Source organism: Loxodonta africana, chromosome 4, assembly GCF_030014295.1.
Source record: "Loxodonta africana isolate mLoxAfr1 chromosome 4, mLoxAfr1.hap2, whole genome shotgun sequence".
NCBI lineage: Eukaryota > Metazoa > Chordata > Mammalia > Proboscidea > Elephantidae > Loxodonta > Loxodonta africana.
Window position 1 is genome coordinate 168,797,418 of NC_087345.1, and position 25,110 is coordinate 168,822,527.

A 25,110-nucleotide genomic window follows, 5' to 3' on the forward strand; every position below is an offset into this window, starting at 1 on the left:
CCTCGTAACCACAAAAGTATGTGTTCTTCTCAGTTTATACTATTTCTCAAAATCTTATAATAGTGGTCTTATACAATATTTGTCCTTTTGCCTCTGACTAATTTCGCTCAGCATAATGCCTTCCAGGTTCCTCCATGTTATGAAATGTTTCAGAGATTCGTCACTGTTCTTTATCGATGCATAGTATTCCATTGTGTGAATATACCACAATTTATTTACCCATTCATCCGTTCATGGACACCTTGGTTGCTTCCAGCTTTTTGCTCTTGTAAACAGAGCTGCAATAAACATGGGTGTGCATATATCTGTTTGTGTGAAGGCTCTTGTTTCTCTAGGGTATACTCCGAGGAGTGGGATTTCTGGGTTGTATGGCAGTTCTATTTCTAACTGTTTAACATAACGCCAGATAGATTTCCAAAGTGGTTGTGCCATTTTACATTCCCACCAGCAGTGTATAAGAGTTCCAATCTCTCTGCAGCCTCTCCAACATTTATTATTTTGTGTTTTTTGGATTAATGCCAGCCTTGTTGGAGTGAGATGGAATCTCATCGTAGTTTTAATTTGCATTTCTCTAATGGCTAATGATTGAGAGCATTTTCTCATGTATCTGTTAGCTGCCTGAATATCTTCTTTAGTGAAGTGTGTGTTCATATCCTTTGCCCACTTCTTGATTGGGTTGTTTGTCTTTTTGTGGTTGAGTTTTGACAGAATCATATAGATTTCAGAGATCAGGTGCTGGTCAGAGATGTCATAGCTGAAAATTCTTTCCCAGTCTGTAGGTGGTCTTTTCACTCTTTTAGTGAAGTCTTTAGATGAGCATAGGTGTTTGATTTTTAGGAGCTTCCAGTTATTTTCTTCCATGATCTTTATCGTTTTAGTCTTTATGTTTAGGTCTTTGATCCACTTGGAGTTAGTTTTTGTGCATGGTGTGAGGTATGGGTCCTGTTTCAGTTTTTTGCAAATGGATATCCAGTTATGCCAGCACCATTTGTTAAAAAGACTATGTTTTCCCCAATTAACTGACACTGGGCCTTTGTCAAATATCAGCTGCTCATATGTGGATGGATTTATATCTGGGTTCTCAATTCTGTTCCATTGGTCTATGTGTCTGTTGTTGTACCAGTACCAGGCTGTTTTGACTATTGTGGCTGTATAATAGCTTCTGAAATCAGGTAGAGTGAGGCCTCCCACTTTCTTCTTCTTTTTCAGTAATGCTTTGCTTATCCGAGGCTTCTTTCCCTTCCTTATGAAGTTGGTGATTTGTTTCTCCATCACTTTAAAAAATGACATTGGAATTTGGATCGGGAGTGCATTGTATGTATAGATGGCTTTTGGTAGAATAGACATTTTTACTATGTTAAGTCTTCCTATCCATGAGCAAGGTATGTTTTTCCACTTTAGTAGGTCCTTTTTAGTTTCTTGTAGTAGTACTCTGTAGTTTTCTTTGTATAGGTCTTTTACATCTTTGGTAAGATTTATTCCTAAGTGTTTTATCTTCTTGGGGGCTACTGTGAATGGTATTGATTTGGTTATTTCCTCTTCGATGTTCTTTTTGTTGATGTAGAGGAATCCAAGTGATTTTTGTATGTTTATTTTATAACCTGAGACTCTGCCAAACTCTTCTATTAAAACTATTTTTTTAAGTGAAGAAAATAGCTTAAAAAACAAAACAAAAAGGATGAAGTGAGTGCCCACATATAGAACAGAATGCCAGCACCCCTTCAGAAAAGCAATCTAAAGCTAAGTACAGAAGAGTAACAAGAAACAGCTTCTAGAGTCAGACTGCACGGCTCAAATAATGCTATTTAATAGCTGTATGATCTCGAGCAGTCACATGGCCCTCTCTGTGTATCAGTTTCTTCATTTGTAAAACAGGGTATTTGTGAGGATGAATGAATTCATATGTGTTCCTATGCGTAAAAAGCTCTGTGCTGTGAAGCTCCTGGAACCAGGAGAGTGAGAGAGAGCTGTTAACACTAAAGATGGTGAGAAGGTGGCAGAAAAAAGGCAGCAAAAGAGACCAGCAGGGGACAGTGCAGTGGGCTTCTCGGGCCCACAGAGCAAGAAAGCTGAGTGCCTTTGGGCAGGAGGCTTGCTGGCAAAGTAGGGTGCCTCTGGGTACTTGGTGGAGCTGGGTTTGCTGACCCATGGAGCTAGAGCTGAGCATCGTCAGGCCGAGGCTTACTGGTGGAGTCGGGTGCCTCTGGATACTTGGTGGAGTTAGGTTTGCTGACTCATGGAGCTAGAGCTAGAGCTGAGTGCCTTCGGGTGGAGGCCTCCTTGCAGAATGGGATGCCTCTGGGCACTTATCTGCAGGGCTAAAAGTGCTTTGTAACACTTGCCAGCTGGGTAGAGGCCCAGGGCCAGAGAGAAGTGTGCCTGCAGGCATGGCTGAGAAGAGACTGTCCTAATGGAAGAACTGTATCCTGAGTGTTCCTGAAACTTAACTGTAATCTGTTACTTCCCTAATCAACTCCACAATTATATTGTCTGTGAGTTCTGTGTGGCCACTACAATAAATTATCGAACTCGGCAGAGAACTCGGCAGAGAAATAGACCGCACTATGGGAGATTTTTTTTTTTTTATGGGAGAGACGGTGTCATAATCAGTAAAAAGGGCTAGAGGGCGGACGCATGTCTGACCTCTGCCTCACAGGAATCATCAGCCTTGGGCTGCTGATCTTGATTCTCCTTCCCCCTTGTGAAATTAGAGTAGGTCAGACTCTGCCACCGCCATGCCCTTTTACACCTTGGTACTATATGAGGCTGGGGATAGAAAGAGGTGGGGCAGAAACTTGGTTTTTCATTATAAGTCCTTAAGTAGTATTTGACTGGCTTTTAAATACATTGATATATCATCTCGATCAGAAAAAAGAAAGGAGGGGGGATGAAGGCCAGTGATTGAAGCTGGGTGCAAAGTAGTATGCCTTTGGCTCAGTTGAGACAGAAAAATAGAAAACAGAAAAACCAAGAGGGAACCTCGGGAGACAGTCAGTAAGGGAGAAATGGTGTGGTAAGAGATATTCTTGGTCTAGCTGAGTAGCAGGGTCAGAGTAAACCAGGACAGGCTGGGTCAGATTAAAGAAAACAGGTACACTTTGTTGATAAAAGTAAAAGAGGGTGTTCGACCAGAGACACTGAGTTTTAAGCAATGCTGGTCTTTTATAGATGAGATTCATTGAGACTTTTTGATTGAGGTTAAATTAAAAGCATTTTAAATTGAAAGATAATAAGAAAGCAAAGATAAACTTTATGTCTTATTAAACTCCTTAACACTTTGCTAATATAAAGAATGACAACTAGGGCAATACGGCAGATTAGGTAACCTGAAAACTCTCCCACTATGAACTACCTAAAAACGCTTGGCGGACTGTGACAACATCTTTTTTAAATGAGTAGTCCAATGCTGAAGAGCGTAAAGAAAATCCAGGGAGGTTAGGAAGAAGGGAGGGTTAAAACCTAGAGCAGAAAAGATGAAAGAGGCTGCAGCTACTCTGTAGCAGTTTATCAGCCACTAAAAAAGGGGCTTGGACTTTTAGTCCATATGGGGACAAAACATAAGGCCTCAGGCTTGCTAAAGGTGGGAAGATGGCACTGAAAACACCATAAAAAGCTGGGAGTCAAGAAAAGCTGCATCCCAGGTAAAATATCGGGCTAGGAAAAAAAAATGCACTCACAAGCACTGGGAGATGACAAAAGTTAAGTCTGTGTCAAACACACACACACACACACACACACACAATACTGGACAGGATAATGCCCCTCCCAATCCCAATCCCCAAAACCTTCTGTAGTGCAATGAGTTCTTTACATAGCCTTTTGCCTGGGTACTTCGGAAAATCAGCTTGGGAGATTTTTTCCCCCCTAAACCTTGAGGACTTTTAACTTTGCCATAGTTCTTTGGAGAAGCAACTTGGGGGTGGGGGGTGGAGGCTCCCACATTGTTTTCTACCCCAGAGGGTTTGTCACTTTTTGCTCAGGGGATTCCCTGAGTTGACTGAGATTTCCTGGGTAAACTGTAAACAACTTGATGGTTTGATACTTTGGTCGGGCCTGGTAATTAACAGTAACGGAGTTGACTGAAGGCTCATGGGTAATTGAGGATTGGTTGAACTCTGGTCTGGTGAGGGAGGCCCCACTTTATAACTAATAAAACCCACTGCCATCAAGTAGATTCCGACTCATAGCAACCCTATGGGACAGAGCAGAACTGCCACATAGTTTCCAAGGAGCACCTGGTGGATGTGAACTGTCAACCTTTTGGTTAGCAGCTATAGCACTTAACGACTACACCACCAGGATTTCCAATAGAATTGGGATATATAAAGGGCTGAAACGCAGAGGTTCTCAAGGCCTCCTGGTTGAAAGACAGATGCTGGCTAAAAGCTCAGCTGGCAAAGAAGCCATGAGGGAGCCAAGCGGTCCTGAAGCTGCTAACTGGCTATGAGCTGAACGTGCCAGCTGACAGAGCTGAGCAAGCTGCTACACTATTAGTAGGGTCATTTAGCGGTGGAGAGGCCTGACAGCAGACAGCAGCTGAGAGAGCTGTCCTGGTCAGAAGCTGTCCTGCACTGATGAAGGGAGAGATGTGCTCTCCACTTTGGGGACCCTTCCAGACCTTGCCTCTGTGCTTCCTGGCACTATCCCAAATTGTTGCTATTATTTCCAAGTTGATCCTGAGTCCAAGTTGTAGCCTGTTACTTCCCTAATAAGCCATGTATCTGTTGAGTATGGTCTGTGAGTTCTCTGTGCCCACTGCAACAAACTATTGAACTTCTGCAGAAAAGGAGAGAGTGCCATGGGGGAATGACTGGAGTCAGAAACAATGAAGCAATGGGAAAGTGGACATGTACCTGATCTCTGCCTCATAGGAACCAGCTTTGTGCTGATCCTCATTCTCATCCCTCATGCATTTAGATAACTCCTGACACTATGTTCCACCTGTGAATATGTCACCTTACATGGCAAAAAGAATTCTGCAGATGTGACTAAGTTAAGGATCTTAAGGTGGGAAAATTACCCTAATTTATCAAGGTAGGCCCAATGTAATCACAAGTGTCTTTTATAACTGAAAGTTGGAGGCAGGAGAGTCAGAGTTAGAGTGATGCGATGTGAGAAAGTCTCAGCTGGCTATTGCTGGCTTGAAGGTGGAGAAAGGGGGCCGTGAGCCAAGGAATGCAGGCATCCTCTAGAAACTGAAAAAAGGGCAAGAAAATAAATTTTCCCTTAGAACTTCCAGAAGGAATGCAGTCCTGCTGATACCTTAATTTTCGCAACATGAAATGCATTTGAGATTTTTGACCTCTGGAACTGTAAGACTGTAAATTTGGATCAGTTCCAATTAAAAACATTTTAATCCATTAAATTCGTATTAACTTGTTACAGCAGCAACTGGAAATAAACACATGGGGGGCGGGGTGTTGTCCTAGAAAGTATAACATGCTCCCATTAAGTTTTCAGGTTCAAAAACTATAATCTTGGACTGAGTGTGTTCCTAAATACCTTAGAGAATAAAACTGGGACTATACCTTCAGTTTAGTTTTGCAATGTGTATCTCTTAGGCTACACAGAGATCTCAAATATGAGCTCTTAAAATCTTGAGATGAGTTCCCAACCAAAATTTATAAAACGTAAGGAAATAATTCACAATAAGCCAGAGTCAACATACATACACATGTGCATACATATGCATGCACACATACACATAATAAGGTCTCCAAAGAATGTTAATTCCAAAGAAGATGCCATAGTTATCTTCGGCTGCTGTAACAGAAATACAAGTGAATGGCTTTAACAAACAGAAATTTCTTCTCTCATCGTTAGGAGGCTAGAAGTCCAAATTCAGAGCACCAGCTCTTGGGCAAGGCTTTCTCTGTTGGCTCTGGGGGAAAGTACTTATCTCCTTTCAACATCTGTAGGCCCAACATTCCTTGGCGATCCCATGCATCTGGGCATCAATCTTTCCCTGGGTCTAGGAGGTTCTCAACACAGGGACTCCGGGTCCAAAGGACGCACTCCACTCCCACTACCTGTTTCTTGGTGGAGTGAAGTCCCTCCCACCTTTACTCACTTCTCTCTCCTTTTATCTCATATAAGATAAAAGGTGTGACTCAAAGAGAAAGGGCCACATAAACCAGAGAATCCATCAGCCTGAGACCAGAAGAACTAGATGGTGCCCAGCTACCACCAATGACCACCCTGACAGGGAACACAACACAGAGCCCCTGACAGAGCAGGAGAAAAGTGGGCTGCAGAACTCAAATTCTAGTAAAAAGACCAGACTTAATGGTCTGACTGAGGCTGAAGGAACCCCAGAAGACACGGCCCAGAACTAAAACCGTTCCCAAATCCAACTCTTCAAAGATTAGACTGGAGTATAAGTCATAAAATGATACTCGTGAAGAGTGTACTTCTTAGTTCAAGTAGATACATGAGACTAAATGGGCAGCTCCTGTCCAGAGGTGAGATAAGAAGGCAGAAAAGGATAGGAGCTGGCTGAATCGACACGGGGAAATCCAGAGTGGAAAGGAGAAGTGTGCTGTCACATTCTGGAGAGAATAACTAGGGTCACATAACAATGTGTGTATAAACTTTTGTATGAGAAACTAGCTTGAGCTGTAAACTTTCACTTAAAGCACAATTTAAAAAAAAGGTGTGACTCAAGCAAGGGTATGACTTAAGGGTGTGAAGTCATACCATCTTATAAGGCTATGATTCAAGATACACCACACACTGATCCTGCCTCACTAACATATAAAGGTCAGGATTTACAACACATTAAAAATGGAGGAGAATTACATCAGATCACAAAATGGAGGACAACCACACACTACTGGGAATCATGGCCTAGCCAAGTTGACACATATTTGTGGGGGGACACAATTCAACCCATGACAGAAGGTAAGAAATGAGAGAAAAGAAACAGAAGACATGAATAGAAAGCACAACATAATGATAGTTAATTTAAGCCCAAATATATTAATAACTGTATCAAATTAAATGCAATAAATACTCCAAGTTAAAAGAAAACACACACTGTGTGTTTTTGTTTTTGTTTTTTTTAAATCCAGTTGTATGCTTATAAGAGACAAATCTAAAAGGATCAGAAATGGCTGAAAATAAGAAAATGGAAAAGACACATTCTATGTATTAACTTGCAACATGTTAATATAACAATGTAGACAAAATAAGCCATAACAAAAAGAATTACTAGCAGAAGAGAGTGCTTTATTCTGTCATAACACTGTATTTTTATAAATATTTTAAAAATAAAATTAAATACTTGATGAAGGCTTTGTAACGTGTACTGATTATAAATTTGGGCTAACTAGCACAATGCTCTTCAAGAGGAACAAATCAAAAAAAAGCATTAGAGAAGCTACTCACATGCCAAGAATCGGGGGAAAACGTTTTGGAAAAAACAAACACTTGCAATTACACATAAAACTGCAGGTGGCTAGAAAGGAAACCAAAAACCTAAGAATAAGCTGAGAACAGTGATTCTCACTGCTTTCGTCTGAATTTTCCAATTATTTCAGAGCTGAAATGTGCACAATGTTTTTTTATCAGCAGGATTGTTTTAGAAGTTCTGCCATAATTAAATATATTTATTTACACCTTAGAAGTTCTCAAGTACCACCTCCAATTCAGAAGCTAAAGAAATTTTAAATTGGAACAATCTTAAAGACAAAATATAACAAAATAAATTATTCCTGATTAGTTAAATAAAAATACCTATAATGGCAAATTTACTGGGTCTTTTACAAAATATCTCCAGGGATGTTATGCCTCAATTTGTACACCAGGTTCTTTAAAGGTTTCCTCTCTCTTTCAAGATTATCATGGGGTTGGTTCACAAGCCCCAAAACTACAAACACATACATAAAGAATTAAAATTTAAACCAAAAAATAAGGTTCTGCTTTCATTTTTAATTAAGATAATGGGAGTTGTTTTTAAATAGAAAGCTGCCTGCTTTCAAAAAGTCACCTTTAATGTTATCATCTGAATCTAATCATGAGGAAACATCAAACATTCCCACATCGAGAGACATTCTACAAAATAACTACCCTGTAATTTTCAATAGTGTCACGGTCAGATGAATCAAGGGGAGACTGAGGAATTGTTCCAGATTGAAGAAAAGAAAGGAGACCTGATAACTAAGTGTAATGCATGTTTCTGAACCGGATCATTTTCCTATTGAAAGGTATTGAAACAATTGGTAAACCTGAATAGAATTGAGGATTAGATGGCAGCAATGTATCAGTGTTAATTACCTGATTTTGATGACTGTGTTGTGGTTATGCAACAGAATGTACTCGTTTCTGGAAAATGTATACTAAAGTATTTAGGGGTGATGGGCTCTCAACAGCAAGTTATTCTCACACGGCTCACAACAAAAAGTTCTCTGTTCTGTACTTACAACTTTTCTGTAAGTTTAAAATTGTTCCTAAAAAAACTGTTTAAAGTCATCTTTATTATTTAGTCATAAAAGTGAGTATATGACATTTTTTTGAGTACACTGATTCAGAGACATTTAGTGATCAATATTCCATATAACGTGCAGAGGAACACAACCAAGTAAGACTTCTCTATAAAGGGAGATACGCTGATTTTTCACCAATTGCTATTAAAAGGGATAGCCCACACAAAACCAGGAAGAATTTTGTCTTAGTTATCTAACGCTGCTATAACAGAAATACCACAAGAGGATGGCTTTAAGAGAAATTTATTCTCTCAAAATTTAGGTGGCTAAGAGTCCAAATTCAGGGTGCCAACGCCACGGGACGGCTTTCTCTCTCTTTTGGCTATGGGGGAAGGTTCTTGTCATCAATATTCCCCTGGTCTAGGAGCTTCTCAGTGCAGGCACCTTGGGTCCAAAGGACGCACTCCACTCCTGGCTCCTCTTGCTTGGTGGTGGTACTGAGTTCTCTCTCCTCTATGTTCACTTCTATCTTCTATATTTCAAAAGAGATTCACTCAAAATACAACCTAATCCTGTAAGATTGTACCCTGTCTCATTAACATAACTGCCTCTAATCCTGCCTCATTAACATCATGGATGGTAGGATTTACAACACATAGTATAATAACATCATATCACAAAATGGAGGGTAACCACACAAAACTGGGAATCACAGCCTAGCCAAGTTGACCTACATTTTGGGGGGACACAATTCAATCCATAACAAATTCTAATGGCCTTAACTTCTGTATCATGCTCCTCCAAAGAAGATTCTGTTACCTACCACTCTAACTTTTTTCCCTTTTATTGGTTGAATAAATGGATGGATGCATGCATGCCAGGCACTGGGAATATGGCAATGACCGTGACAGATACCCATGGAAGACAGTTACCGAATAATTGGACAAATAGCTACGTAATTCAAACAATAAATTTATGAAGGGAAAGCATAAGATGCTGTGATGGTTAATGTTATGTGGCACCTTGGCTAGGCTATGATTCTCAGTGCTTTGGCAAACACTGGACTGCTTCCATCATGGAAAGAGCAGTATTTTGTTCTTACTGGGATATATACTTGTTCTGGATACAGATTTGCTTTTCCTGCATGCAATGTTTCTGCCAAAACTATCATCCATGGACTAAGAGAATGCCTCATCCACCGTCACGGTATTCCACATAGCATTGCCTTTATTTGCTCACGTCATAGCAACTAAACTGCAGCAATGGGCCCGTGCTCATGGAATTCACTGGTCTTACCATGTTCCCCATCATCCCAAAGTAACTGGCTTGAAAGAAGAATAGAATGGCCTTCTAAAGGCACAATTACAGTGGCAGGTAGGTGGCAACACTTTGCAGGGTTGGGGCAATGTTCTCCAGGAGGCTGTATATGCTCTAAACCAGCACCTAATATATGGTGCTGTTTCTCCCATAGCCAGGATTCACAGGTCCAATAATCAAGGAGTAGAAATGGGAGTGGCATCACTCACTATTACCACTAGTGACCGACTTGCAAGATTTTTGCTTCCTGTCCCAGTAATCTTATGCTCTGCAGGTCTAGAAGTCTTAGTTTCAAAGGGAAGAATGCTCCCACCTGGAGACACATCACTGATTCCATTGATCTGGAATGTAAGAATGCCTTCTGGCCACTTTGGGCTCTTTATGGCTCTGGATCAACAGGCACAGAAGGGAGTTACCATACTGGATGGTGTGATTGATCCTGATTACCGAAAGGAAATTGGATTGATATTTCATAATGGAGGTAAAGAAGAGTATGTCTGGAATACAGGGGATCCGTTAGGGTGTGTTTTAGTACTACCATGTCCTGTGATTAAAGTCAATGGAAAACTACAGCAACCCAATTTCAACATGACTACTAATGGCTGAGACCCTTCAGGAATGAAGGTTTGGGTCATCCCACTGGGCAAAGAATCACAACCTGCTGAGGTGTTTGCTGAGGCCAAAGGGAATATGGAATGAGTGGTGGAAGAAGGTAGCTCTAAACACCAGTTACAACCACATGCTAGTTGTAGAAACAAAGAGTGTGATTGTTATATTTCTTCCTTGTTCTATTATAAGTGTGTTGACCATATATATACAGGTATGTGTGGCTTAACGTCCATGATACATTCTGTGAAAGAGGGCATTATGCGATTTGGACGTTGTATGAACACCTGAGTCCACAGGCCCAGGGTCTGCTATTGTGGTATGTGGCAGGGCACCTCCCTCTGCAGAGCCCTCAGGTGAGCGCTTGGCAGGTTGGCCCAGCCTGCAACTTGCAGCCCCATAGAGGGGACTGCAAAGAGGTTCTAGGCGCAGGCCCAGGCAGCAGAGGAGTGGTCTCAGTGACCTAGTACCCCCACCTAGGCCAAGCCCCGCAGTGTCTGCCAACCTTGGGCACTCAGGAACAAGATAAGGTGCCTACTCCTCCCAGCAGCAGAAGCGCCTGTTCCCAAGGGTGGGGGGCTGCAGGACCAGCTCACTGCTGAGTAGGGCTGTGGGCACTCCCCAGAGAAAGGAAGGGAAAGGTTTGTTTGATTTTGTTATCTCTTTTTGGGAATGTCAGTCATATGTTGTGGGGGCGAAGGTGGAGTTAGGGAAACAGCTCCTTTATAATAAAGAAAACCGAAGGCTGCACCTGGAGCCTGGCCGGAGCCCCAGGGCAGTGTCTCTCAGCCCCATTTGGGGGCATTCTATCGGCCTTGCTGTGAGGCTCAGGCCTCTCTCTTAGACGGCCATACCTGGCCCTGCACACAGTGCTGGGCAGCCCCTTTAGGCTCCAGCGTGGCCTGGGCTGCAAGGGACCTGCCCTCAGGCTTCGGAGGCTTCCAGTAACCGACTCAGTCTGGCCTCCGATCCTTTACCCCACTGCTTGTTCCATGGAGGCCCAGCCAGATTCCTCCGTTTAATCAGCCCAGGGAACATGTCCTCATCAGGTTCCTCACCCACCCCCTGGCAGAAACACTCAGCTTCACCCTCCTCCTCAGGTCAGCCAGCCCCCTCAGCCTCCAGTGGGGCCCCTGGGTCCGCGGCATCACTGTCCCCATTGGCCTCTGCCTGTGCTCTCTTCATGCCCACTAGGCTCCTCTTCTGTGGGTCCTCCCTACTCCCACTTGTGCTGTGCATTGTGGGCCTGCTGATGCTGCCTCTGGGCCTTCAGCCACAGCCTCTCCCCCTTGGCCACCAGGATGGCCTGTAGCTCCTTCATCTTTTGCACAAAACTGTGGAACAGGACGTTCCCCTCCCCAACACCCTCCTGGATCTTGATGAGCTGCAACATCATGCCAGGACTGACCCTGTGACCTGCACAGCACTCTACTGGGTCTGCATGTTGCCGCACCCAACAGTGGCCTAGGGCAGCTCCGTAATGTTGTGCTCAATTCGGGCTCCCCCTTGCTCTGTGACAGCTCTGCACCCATGGCCAGAAGCTCGCTGATGTCCTGCAGACAGCTCATGTTGGGGAACTTCTCCTGGAGAAGCTTCTTCACCCTGCAACTTGCACCCACAGGAACAACTTTGATGCTATAATGGCAGAAATTCAGCTCGTGAGAGTTGGATGAGGAGGAGGCAGCACTTGACATTGTTCAGGTTTACCTTGTGCGCACTGATGGAGGGGAACAGATTCTGGAACACGGTGGCCATGAGCTTCACCACATGTATGCCATGGGGGACAAAGCTGCTAAGCACCATGAAGGGCAGGTGGGCATCCCCCAGAGGGCACGTGCCAGACCATGGACATGTATGTGATCAGACACTGGCCAAATAGACATTACATTATAAATAAAATATTTTTGTTTTCTTCCCTCCCTTATCTCATTACTTATAAAATATAAGATGTAAACGGGGCCAGTGCATTTTGGTTGTAAACATATTAGTTGTATCATGTTAGGCACGAGTATGACTTTATAATTATCTTTATTCAGAGATTATGTATGGTTTAAGGAGATGTGTACAGGTGCCAAGTTAACAAGGTATGGGCTGTGATGGTTAACGTTATGTGTCAAGTTGGCTAGGCTATGATTCTCAGTGCTTTGGCAGACATTGGGCTGATTGGTCTTCTACAGTGTAATGTAATGTAGTCACCTCTGTGATGAGATCTGCTATGAGCGGCCAATCAGTTGAAAAGGGAGTTTCCTCAGGGGTGTGGCCTGCCTCCAGTGTGTAAAATAGATGTTCCAGCAAAGCCCACACTCTGAATCCTGTACTCAACTCGTCATCATCTGACCTCCAGCTCTTGAGATATGAGCCAGCAGGCTGCTACCTAACCTACTGACTTTGGGTTTGTCAGCCTCTGCAACCACGTGAGTCAAGAGATGCCTCCAGCCTGATGCCTGACCAACAGATTTTGGGAATTACCAGCCTCCACAACTATGTAAGCCATTTCCTTGAATTAAATCTCTCTATTTTTTTTATATATACATATATTTATGGAGCCCTGGTAGCACAGGGGTTACGAACTACGGCTGTTAACCAAAAGGACAGCAGTTCGAATCCACTAACCACTCCCTGGAAACCCTATGGGGCAGTTCTACTCTGTCCTATAAGGTCGCTAGGAGTCAGAATTGACTGAACGGCAACTGGTTGGTTTCTGGATTTTGTTATATATATATATATACATATTTCACTGGTTCAGCTCCTCTAGAGAACTAAGCTGAAGACAGATGCTATGGAAACAGTTAACACAGAACCCCAATAATATGTCTGCATATGCGCATACTGTCAGCATAGGCAGGTACCAGACCATTAAAGAGCTTTAAATGCCATGAAAAAAAGTTTAAGATTTTCTTCCTTGTAGTCACTGATTGGAAAGGCTTTTTTTATAATACAAACAAAAGCAACAGCCCTGGTTAGTGCAAACAGTTAACATGCTCAGCTGGTAACTGAGAAGTTGAAGACTGAGTCCACTCAGAGGCACCTGAAATGCCTGGTGATCTACTTCCAAAAGATCACATATGGGCTTGCTATGAGTCAGAATCGACTCCATGGCAACTCATACTGCGGGAAGAGGGAGCCTTAGAACTTCACCAGCTGAGCCTCCTATTTACCTAAGTAGAGGCAAAGGCAAAAACAGGCAATTGTTGAAGAGAAAGAAATACTTCAAATAATGCATGGTAACATATGCTAGCCAGACACCCAATCGGCAACTGACAAGATCTTCCAATTAGGATAATCAAGGAGCATTTATTTAAAAGGAACTAAACACGAAGCAGGGGCAAGGAGTAGAACAAGGGAAGATACAGAAACTGGAGCTCTAGTAGCAGGAGTAGAACCCCTAAATCCACAGGGATCAGGGGTAGGAAAGACTAATGGAAATTGGAAAAGACAGTCCCACAGAGAAGGTCACCAGAGAGAAACGCAAACACAGGCAATATCTAACTACAGGGAGCCCAGACTGAACTCACAGGGAAGAAACCAGCCTGTGTTCTACATTGGCGGAACTCAGCCTGAAGCCAAAAGTCACATACACCCGCTGACATAAACCATACAGGGAAGCCTCTCAGGGCAAAGCTGCAGTGGGGAGAAGGATGAAGAATGGATCAGGAAGATCAATTAGAAGTTATCTGTCACATAGGGATATGCACAGAAGTACTAGCAAAGAGCAAGCCTAGACTTTTGGAACCAAGAAAAAGGTTTCCATGAGCCAGAGATAATTAAGCTGAAGCCTCAAGAATGAGCAGGTATTAGCCAGGCAAAGGAAATAGAATAGACAGATGTTCCAAACAAAGGGGAGTAGCTATTACAAAGGCACACTGCTGGAACAGTAAATGAATTAGGATATTTGAAGCACAGAGTATGAGGCAAGAAAGGGAAAGGAATGAAGCTAGTGAGGCAAGAGGAGACAAGATCATGCTTGCATCAATACTATGCCAACAACCTAGCCTTTATCCTGAAGGCAAAGTTTAAGGATAGACATGACATCATCTGATAGAGATAGGTGTGGGTTTTAAAGAAAAGTAATGAGTACAAAGGTGAAAAATATATAGCCAAAATCAATCCTCTCTCCTATGTCTTGGCTGAATAGATTCTGCATGGCCATTTCACAAGAATTGCCAAGCAGAGTGGTAGTACAGAGAGGAATCCAAACATGGACAATATCTAACCACAGGTTCTAATCCACTTCAATATTTTTGTTGTTTTTGATTCCTCACGCTTCAACTTCAGGGAACAGGCAAGCAAAAATACCTTTAGTGGCCATAGGAAGTGATCTATTGAAGATTCTGAACCAAATCAGTGGCAATTCAGGATTATACTAGAGTACATTCGTTTTGCTTTGGAACAGAGAACCTTCTCCATTCAAACAAAATTGACACCTCTGCCCTATTTGCAAAGGTCTACAGATTTTCTGAAGTGCTATACTGATAATTCAAAGGCTCAAGGATCTACTCCAAGCCAGGCCCCATGGAAGGTATCTGTTGTCATCAATTTCAACTCATAGTGACCCTATTGGACAGAGTAGAGCTGCCCTACAAGGTTTCCAAGGCTATAATCTTTACATGGACTCTGCCATGACTTTCTCCCAAGGATCGGCTGACGGGTTCAATAAAACTAAAAAAAAAAAAAAAAACTTATTAGATTTAGAACAAAGATACCATTGCTGATCTTGTGCAAAAACACCTTCCATGGAGTAGTGGGAGACAAAGACAGATGACAATGCACTGAGGCATATACTGTTTGGAGGAGGCAGATGCCATGAGACAGTGAATTCAAGAACTTGGATTATGAACTGTCAGGGGAGAAAGGCAGTACCTCAGAGTTTGGTACGGAAAGCGTTTTTTAAGATGGGAAAATATGAACATGCTTAAATATTAATTGGAGGGGGGAGGATGAGGGGGGTTGACTGTAGAAGAAAGAAGCGATGAAAAATATGATTAACAATGCCAACATTTTATACCCAGGTGCTAGGCTAAATGCTCTATGTGCAATTCCTCATTTAAACTTAACAATCTCTAAGGTCAGTACTATTGTCCCAATTTGGGGTATAAGAAAACTAAAAGACGTTAGTTAATTTGAACAAATCACAGTGACAAAACTAAGATTCAAAGCCAGGTCTGTACAACTCCAAAGCACACCATACCACACTGACTTACTCATTTAACTTCTATTTATCCAGATGCTTATTAAGTGCCAGTTACTACGTACTGAGGGTACAGAGAGAAATAAAACACAGTCTTTACCTTTAAGGAGTGAGGTAGGAGAAAAAGACATATACCCAAAGTCAGTGATGAAAGTAGGAACAAATCAGATGGCACAGGACAAAGAGAAAGCCAGTACTAACTCTACCATGAGCTAATCAGCAAAGACTTCATAGAAGAGGTGGTGCTTGTGTTAAGTAGAACAGACTGGACAAAGTGAATTCCAGGTAGAACAAATTTACATCCTGTGTTTGAAACACTTCAACAAGTTCAGCATGGCAGGAGTACAAGAGCTGGCAGAGACCAGATCACAATGAGCCTTCTATGCCATGCTAAGGAATCTGAACTTCAAACTTTAAAAAATGAAAAACCATTTCCAGGCTTTGAAATAAGATCAGGCTATTATAAAGCCTCAGAAAATAATTAGAAGGTTCAAGCTGTAGCCTGGTGAAAGGTTTACAGACAAAAAGAATATGAGATCTAGAACGGTGACTCCCAAACCAGCTGTTATAATCAGACTGTAAGAAGGCTGGTTCTAAAATCCCTTTCTGAAAAAGACAGTCCTCGTTCTAAGTGAGACGAAAACAGTCCATTGTTACACTATTATTAGGGCTGAACTAAGAAATGGATTGGTCCAAACTTTGTGATCAAGAGGGAGGGGATTGGAGGCTTGCTTCTTCAACCTTACAAATGGACTATTTGAAGCAGAATGTGGGCATGGGTGATTGATTTCTCCAAAAAGCATACTGAACAGAAGCAGGATAGCCTGCTATTTACTTCGAACACAAAGAACGAAGTCTCCCAATTTCCAAAAGATACTGTCTTTCCTTTGATTCAGGGCTTAATCATGTCAGCCTGCCATGTGATGGCTCAGAAGGACTAATACTCTTCTCTTTATTTCTGCTAAGCCTGCTGCTCTGATTCAGCAGCTGTACAGTTCCAGGACCAAGCTGGAGGCACAGAAGAAGCAAAAGGATACCGCCTACTCCCCTAACACAGCACAAGCCATCATCATTCAGCCTCATCAACGAAATCCAACCCAAGGGAAATAAATTGTAATTTAGAACTTTGGATGTATTTTTCCAAACTAACCTCCAGCTATATTCCTCATTCCAAACATTACACTCTACATCCCAGTCACTCTGAACAAGGAAGCCATCCATGTCTTTGTCTGATATTACCTAAGACTGAAAAGCATTTGTACTCCATGTCAAGGCCCAACTCAAATGTCACTCCTTTAATGCCATCCAAATTGTATGCCCATGGGACTTTTTCTTCTATTACAGTGTTTATTATATACTTTCCTCTACTGTATTTAACACTATACATACCAGCCTCTCCCGAAGAAATTTTAATATTTATTGAATGCTTAAGTCTATGCCTAGTATAGAGCTAGAGTCTAAAGATTTTAAAAACTGAGTAGTAAGACAACCTGTTCCCCAACTACAAGAAAAAAACACGATGCCACACAGTAAAAGTAACATTTGGTATGTGCTTAAAGTGCCAAGGGAGCACAGACAACTTCAATGTAGGCTGTAACACTAGCCCACCCAATCTTCATTCTACCTTCCCCAACCCAGCCTCCCAAGAGGACCTACTTGCCCTGCAGAAACTAAAAAGCTAAGAACAACACTCTCCAGTCATTTTCATAGCTAGGCTTCTGGAATACAACGAAATACACTTTCATGGATACAGAAACCGAAAGTTGGGTGGAGATCTCTTACTACCGCTTTACATTACTTTCTACTGGCAAACAAGTTGACATAAGAGATTTTCTTCAAAGTGGTACCCCGGTGTCCATTCGGCACTTGCAGTGGATGCAATGGCTAGACTCCAAGCTCCACTGCCCAGTTACCAGTTTTGTGGGTGTCAAGAGGAAGATGAGGTAGCAACAGTGACAGAAGCTTTTTATCCTTGGTCTGAAATCCCTGAACCAAGTTCTTAAACTCAGTAATTCCAGTGTCATCCTCAGAAGTTATATGTTATAGCCTCCCTAGGGGGTCAGTTCTTTGTGTTCTGGGAGTTAGATGGGGAGACCTAATTTTTGCTTGAAATGCCTACAGTGGTTTCTGTTTCCTGGACCTTGACTCATACACTGACTAAACAAGTAATGCTTTACAGGAGAAGAAGCACACAAAGAAGGAGGGAAAGTGAGTAGTACTAATGGAAGAGACTAGCAAACTGTTAAATGCCAGTGAAAGCTTGGGATGCGTGAGGAAAAAATACTGAGGAATGAGACTAGAATCAGTATCTTGAAATTCTCTTTGACTATAAAAAGTTTCAAGGCCCCAACCCAAGTTCAGGATTGGTCAAAGAAAGAGATAGCTATTTGTTCAACATGTGTATCACCCCAAGGCTGATCTCTGTTGACTGCCATTTCTCTTGAGTATGGGTCATGTTTTCCCGTGTTTTCTTCACAGGTCTAGTAATTTTGGATTATATCTTATTACGGTAAGTGATACCATGTAGAAACTCTAAATCCTGTTATATTCCTCTGAAAAATGTTTATAGTAGAGTTGGCTGGACTTAAACTCCAAACTGTCTCCTCTAAGATGGGTAGCAGCTCAAATCTTTGCTCAGTTCTTTTAGCCTTAGCTGGGCTGCTAGAGTTAGCTCCACACATGCATAGTTGAGGGGTCAGCCAGTGATATGGGAAATCATAATGCAAAATTTGGCGCTCCCTCTCTCCAGGTCTCTTTTTCCCCACATTTTCCAGCCGTTGTGGTCACTTTAACTCTGCCCTCTGGTTCATCAAGCAAGATGCAATTTTCTACCTATGTTTTAGCTGCCTAGCATGATGCCAACTGGCTGTAAAAGCGCAAATTCACCAAGGCTATTTCCTTCTTCTAAGTGTAGACTAATGCCCTCTGGCTGCTGTTAGTTGCTTTTTAGATAGTTTTTTTTTAATATTTTGATCAGAGTTTAAGTTACCTGTGGGTGGGAAGGCTGGTTTGGTAGGGACAACTCCATCATTACCAGAGGCACAGTCCTCAGATAGTTTATTCTGGAATACAAAGTAAACTCATGGCTTTGCCCTTATTTATCCTAAAATAAAATAGTCTTCTCATCCTCTAAGGTTGCTGGTCCAAGTCTCTTTCACTCTTTGTTCATTCAGAGGTAGGCTGGTGGGTTGGTGTACATTCACGTGTCAGAAGAAGGAACTGGGAGATGAAACAGCTTGGGTTACAGTAAGTTTGGATTTCACAAATCAGTAAATTGTTTTAAAAAGACAGGTAAAGAAAGAAGTCAAAAGTATTTCTGCCAATTTATTGGCCAATAAGGACATTAGAAAAAAAAAACTACAATGAATTATCATTTTAACACCAAAAAAAATAATTGAAATGACAATCTTAGAATACATAGAAGCCTTGACAACATTTCGCATTTCACTAACTTATAATATATATGAACACTAGCTTTATCTCTTTTTTTTCACAAATCAAAAAAAAACTGAGAAAATAGCACTAATCCTTGAACTATGCCTAGGCACAAATAATCTACAAGTAGCTGCAGTGCTGAATACAGATGCAGAAAGAAGGAAAAGGGAATGTACAAAGAAGGAAAAGGGAATGTACAAACCTCAAAAATTTTACACTCATGTTTCCCAAATCAATTTTGTTATTGTAGACCCTAATCTCATCTGCCCCAGAGGAAAAAATAATAGAGCCAGGAAAAGAGAAAGTGCTTTCGGGTTATTCATCCAGATATGCAGTTACCAGGGGCTCTTTTATGCATAGAAAACATGCAAATTCTGTCAGAGACAGTCTACTTGTAAATACAAAAACAAGGCATATATATTAAAAAGACTTGCATTAACATGATTAAAGTAGGAAATTTCAGTTACTTAAAATGCTGAATAACCATTCTTTTACAGAATTATAAATGTGAGCAATCTACTTACATAAATACACTAGACTTCGAGTATCAGTATATGGGCAATAGTTTTGAGACGCTTCCTGCAAATGAACTATTATCCCTTGATCGTCTGTTCTATGGCAGCAAAAACTGCTTATAAAACAAACTAACAAGGCAGCTCTCCAACATGACTTTTATACAAACTTCAGTGAGGACCAAATCCAATCACATACTCAACCACAAAACAAATGTATTACTACTATATACCTTTCTTCTTATTTATTTCAGACCATAAAACCTTGAATTAGATACCAAACTTCTAAAGAAACTTCTTCCACAATTTCTTACACATGCTAACCCCTATAAGCTGAGGAAAAAGTAGGAATGAAGCCATAAACATAAAATCTGTATTATCATGCAACCTGCACAAGCCCTATTCCTCACAATTTGTGGCTTCTTCAGAAATTTTAGCAAATGAACTTCCAGAAACATAATGTTTAAAAAATTACATGTAAAGTAGTTGAAGAAATTGGTGTAAAACCCCAAGATCATTTTTTAATTTTTGAAATAAATGTTTGTGTAACACTACAACAGGGGTTAGCAAATTTTTTCTAAGAAGAGCCAGAGAGTAAACATATTAGGCTTTGCAGGCCATATGATCTCTGTCATAGCTATGCAACTTTGCCACTGTAGCAGAGAATGTAGCCATAGGCAATACGTGAACAAAAGAAAGCTGCTGTGTTCCAATAAAACTTCATTTAAAAAAAAACAAGGGGTGCATGGGAATGGATTTAGCCCATGGGTCAGAGTTTACTGACCCCTACACTAAATTATTTATTCAGATAAACGTAAAGTATGTAAATATGAAGCTCTAATATCATACTAATAACTAATAGCCTAACAGACAAGATCAATATACCTTTCCTCGTAAAAAATAAAAAAAACTGAACTTAAAGTTTTTTTAAAAGGGTATTTTTTAATGGTACAAATTTTATGTTCACCAAAAAATATGCTTCCTTGGCAGGAAATGTTGAGAGAAAAAAAAAAATCAAAGCTATAACAAAAACCTGTTACATATTACAGCATTTTTATTTAACTTCAAAAATTGCAGATAATATCTAAAATATCTTAAAATTCATAATTTTCCTCAACTAACATGAAAGCATATACTATGTACCAGGCACTGTGCTAGGTGCTATACGAGTCCCTGGAAGAATAACTAATTTTGAAACAAACATTTATCCACACACTAAGAGAATTTTATTTTAGATAGTACTGAGCGAAAGTTTAGTGCCTAACAAGGTTTGGTCCCTCCACGCCCTCCAACACAGAATGTATATTCTACATTGATATACCTCTACTATAACTTGCTCCTCTATAAATTTACCTTGTCAATGTGAAGGTTGCACAACATAATAAATGTAATTGGTCTCACTGAACTGTACATTGAAAAAATGTTGAACTGGCAAATGCCATGTTAGCTATATTTTCATAACAATTTAAAAAACTACCTTGTCAACAACTATAGTTAAAGCAAGAATATTTCATTAATCTGAATAAAAAGTGTCCACTCACTCCAAAAAATGGGTAAGGGAATTTGCTTTAAATCATTTGATTGCTAGTCCTTAATATTTCCAAGAAAAAGAGAGGAAAGTTAGCAACTGTTTAGAGTTCAGATATCAGACTTAAAATAGTAAAGTTAAAGACAAAAAATTACTACTTTATAATAGGACCTTGTTGGGAAACTTGAGGAATTTTTCATGTTTTCCTCACGATCATAAGGGTATTATACTATACCCTTTAAAAAAAAATACTGTTTTAATTCATATCATGAAGATGACAAAAACCAACACTATCAGAGGTTTAAACAAATATAAAGGCATATCTCATTATAACTAATTTGTTATAGTATGTGTATTAGTTTCTACTACTGCTATAAAAACTACCACAAGCTTAGTAGCCTAACACAACAGAAATTCATTCTCTTATAGTTATGGAGCCCAAAAATCCAAACTGAATCATATGGAGCTAAATGAAGGTTTTGGCAGGGCTACACTCCCTTGGGTAACTCCAGGGGAGAATCCGTTTCTTTGGCTCTTCCAGCATTCCTTAGCTTTTCACCATGTCATTCCATTCTCTGCTCCTGTTGTCACATCATTTTTTCCTGTTCTATGTCAAATCTCCTTCTGCCTCCTTTATATGGACACTTGTGGTTACATTTAGGGCCCATTTGGATAATGCAGGGTAATCTCTCCATCTCAAAACCTTTAACTTAATCACAACCACAAAGCCCCGTTCCATATAAGTAAACATTCAAGGTTCCAGGAATTAAAACCTGGATATGTTTGGGGGACATTATTCAGGCTACCACTGAGTGGTTCATCTTAGAAATATTAGATATATATATAAAATCAGAATACTGAAGAGTGCTGTTAATATATTTTTCTCACAGCAGGTCAGCCAATCAAGTGAGTGTTGCCGAATACTCCTAGCCTCTGGGCACTAAAACCCTATACCATGCTTTTCTCATTTTTGAGTGACACTAATCAATCTGTGTTATATCATCCTGTCATTATTTCAGGTTCTGGTGAACAGTTTATATCTAAAATAACCTAATGTCCCTTCTAGTTCTAAATTCTATGACTTGAGGAAAGTCTAAAACTGCCAAAGGAAAAGGAAATCATAATGAAAATTGATAATCTCAAGAAAATGTGCATGAAGTGGGTGATCTGGAAGGTTTTAACAGTTGCAGGCTTTCTCCTAATGCTACTATCTACATTTTCAGGAAATGTAATTAGCACCTTTAACAGATTAACAAGTCACAAGACGCATCACTATAAGAAACCATAAAAGAGGAAAAAACAACCCTGACATAATAAATATCAGTTACACAATGACTTGCCAGTAAATGCTATATCAAAGAAGGCTATTACAATTCTATAACTATTAATTTGTAACAATAAAAGAAAAGGTAAAAGTGTTAAAGTAGAAAACTTCATAAATATAAAATATGCCAAACACACACACACAAAATAGCTCAACACTGAAAGGAAAAGGGCTCTTCCACACAAGTTGTGACAGAATTGGAGATAATTTATTAAGTCTAAATATTTTTGAAACTTAAAACTCAGAAGTTCTGAATTTTAAATTATGAGATTATGCCTTTATTGGCATATGACCTATCGACGGCACTGGGTTTATACTATATTAAGAGGTTATAAGGCAGAATTTTAACTGAAATCAGACTATTCGGCAAGCAAGGTAAAATAGAAGTGAGTTCCCTAGAAAGCTCTGATAAATTCAGAAGAAATTTCTTTCACTACACTGAATTTACTCAAGTAATGGCTGAAGAACAACAATTTCAAGTAGTAGGGAAATACGTTTACTTCCCCAATTAAGAATACACACCCAAAAAAAGCCTGTATCGAGAAGCAAATATTCTTTGATGGTTACAAGACGGGGAGGGAGCGGGGGAGACTGGTTTTCACTAATTAGATAGTAGATAAGAACTACTTTAGGTGATGGGAAAGATAACACACAATACAGGTGAGGTCAGCACAACTGGACTAAACCAAAAGCAAAGACGTTTCTAGAATAAACTGAATGCTTTGAAGGCCAGCGTAGCAGGGACAAGGGTTTGGGGACCATGGTTTCAGGGGACATCTAAGTCAATTGGCATAATCAAATCTATTAAGAAGACATTCTGCATCCCACCTTGGAGAGAGGCGCCTGGGGTCTTAAACACTAGCAAGTAGCCATCTAAGATGCATCAATTGGTCTCAACCCACCTGGATCAAAGGAGAATGAAGAGCACCAAGGACACAAGGCGATCACGAGCCCAAGAGACAAAAGGGGCCACATAAACCAGAGACTACATCAGCCTGAGACCAGAAGAAGTAGATGGTGCCCGCCCACAACCAATGACTGCTCTGACAGGGAACACAACAGAGAACCCCTGAGGGAGCAGGAGAGCAGTGGGGTGCAGACCCCATATTCTCGTAAAAAGACCAGACTTAATAGTCTGACTGAGAATAGAAGGACCCTGGTGGTCATGGCCCCCAGACCTTCTGTTGCCCCAGGACAGGAACCATTCGCAAAGCCAACTCTTCAGACAGGGACTAGGCTGGACAATGGGATGGAAAGGGATGCTGGTGAGGAGTGAGCTTCTTGGATCAGGTGGACACTTGAGACTATGTTGGCAACTCCGCCCCGGAAGGGAGATGAGAGGGCAGAGGGGGTTAGAAGCTGGCGAAATGGACACGGAAAGATAGAGTGGAGAAAGGCAGCAAGGGGGAGAGCAATTGGGAGTATGTAGCAAGGTATGTAAGTTTTTGTGTGAGAGGCTGACTTGATTTGTAAACTTTCACTTAAAGCACAATAAAAATTAAAAAAAAAAAAAGGCCTGTATCCAGTGAATTTTGCCACTTATACTTGTTTAACCTGTGTTTAAAAGCTACATTTCAGATCATTTTATTTAGTCATTTTAAATTTTTTTAATGATTTCATGATTCTCAGTAAGTCACTATTAAAATCTACTGAAATAATTCTATGTCCATACGACTTAAAATATCTTCCATAAAATGGGAGGTGAATCTTATAAACTTTAATAGGCTTAGAACATTGGGAACACTCATATTTAAATTAAGGGGGAAAATAATCCAAAAGGGTTTTGTTATTGGAGAGACTAAAAATACAGGCAGTTCTTACTTTGCCCAGTACTGATCTGCATGAATTTCAGTTACCATAGTTCAGTTAAATAACACTAGTTCCCCAACAACATGATTCAAATTTCAGTTACCATAAGAACTTTGAGTAATCACATGAAGTACAAACTTCACTGCTAGCTCTTTGGTCCACAAATTACTACATAAATAACGGACGGGCATCATGACTGGTGATGAATTACACTGCTTCAAAGTCCATTGGTAACTGGTCACCATATATTTGTTTTTCAAGGTCCCTGGGTGGCTCAAACAGCTTGTGCTTGACTAACCTAAAGATTGGCGGTTCGAACTCACCCAGAGGTGCCATGGAAGAAGGGCATGGAGATCTGTTTCCATAAAGATTACAGCCAAGAAAACCCTAAGGAGCCATTCTATTCTGTAACACATGGGGTCTCCACGCGTCAGATCAGCTTGACAGCAACGGGTTTTATACAATAATACTTTGGTTATCATCTATGTACAGGAACAACTAAAAACTAGATACTTTTTTATACACTTCCTAAGTATCTCTTGCAGAAGAGATATCTTTGGATTCAGCGAATACTTATTGCAAACCAATCATTTGCCAGGCATCAGGCATGTGCATGGCCCCAAGTCCAGAATCAATCATTTTATACTAGATTCTGTTCAACATCAAAATTACTTTAACAAAGTTCCAATCTGTACAGATTTTGTCTAAAATCCAAAATAGCAAAAGAATACCACTAAACTGGAAATTCTGAGCTTTGTATCAAAAGGCAAGAATAAGCAGAAATCATATACTATCCTGATAAAACATAAAATGCTAAGAGTTATAATGGCACCAACTATCTTGTAGTCATCAATATTTTACCCTCACAGTAACCTTTAAAAGTTGGTTTACTACCTTGGATTAGGCAAAAGTTTCTTAGCTGTGACACCAAAAGCACAAGCAACAAAAGAAACAACAGATAAATTAGA

At 40.6% G+C, this 25,110-nt stretch overlaps 1 protein-coding gene and 1 pseudogene across 13 annotated transcripts in view; both read right to left on the minus strand.

Moving 5' to 3' along the window:
• ABI1 (abl interactor 1) overlaps nt 1–25,110 on the minus strand; it is a 141,103-nt gene that overhangs the window by 67,091 nt on the left and 48,902 nt on the right. The window lies entirely within an intron of this gene.
• Nucleotides 878–18,696, minus strand: LOC135231275 (suppressor of SWI4 1 homolog; annotated as a pseudogene).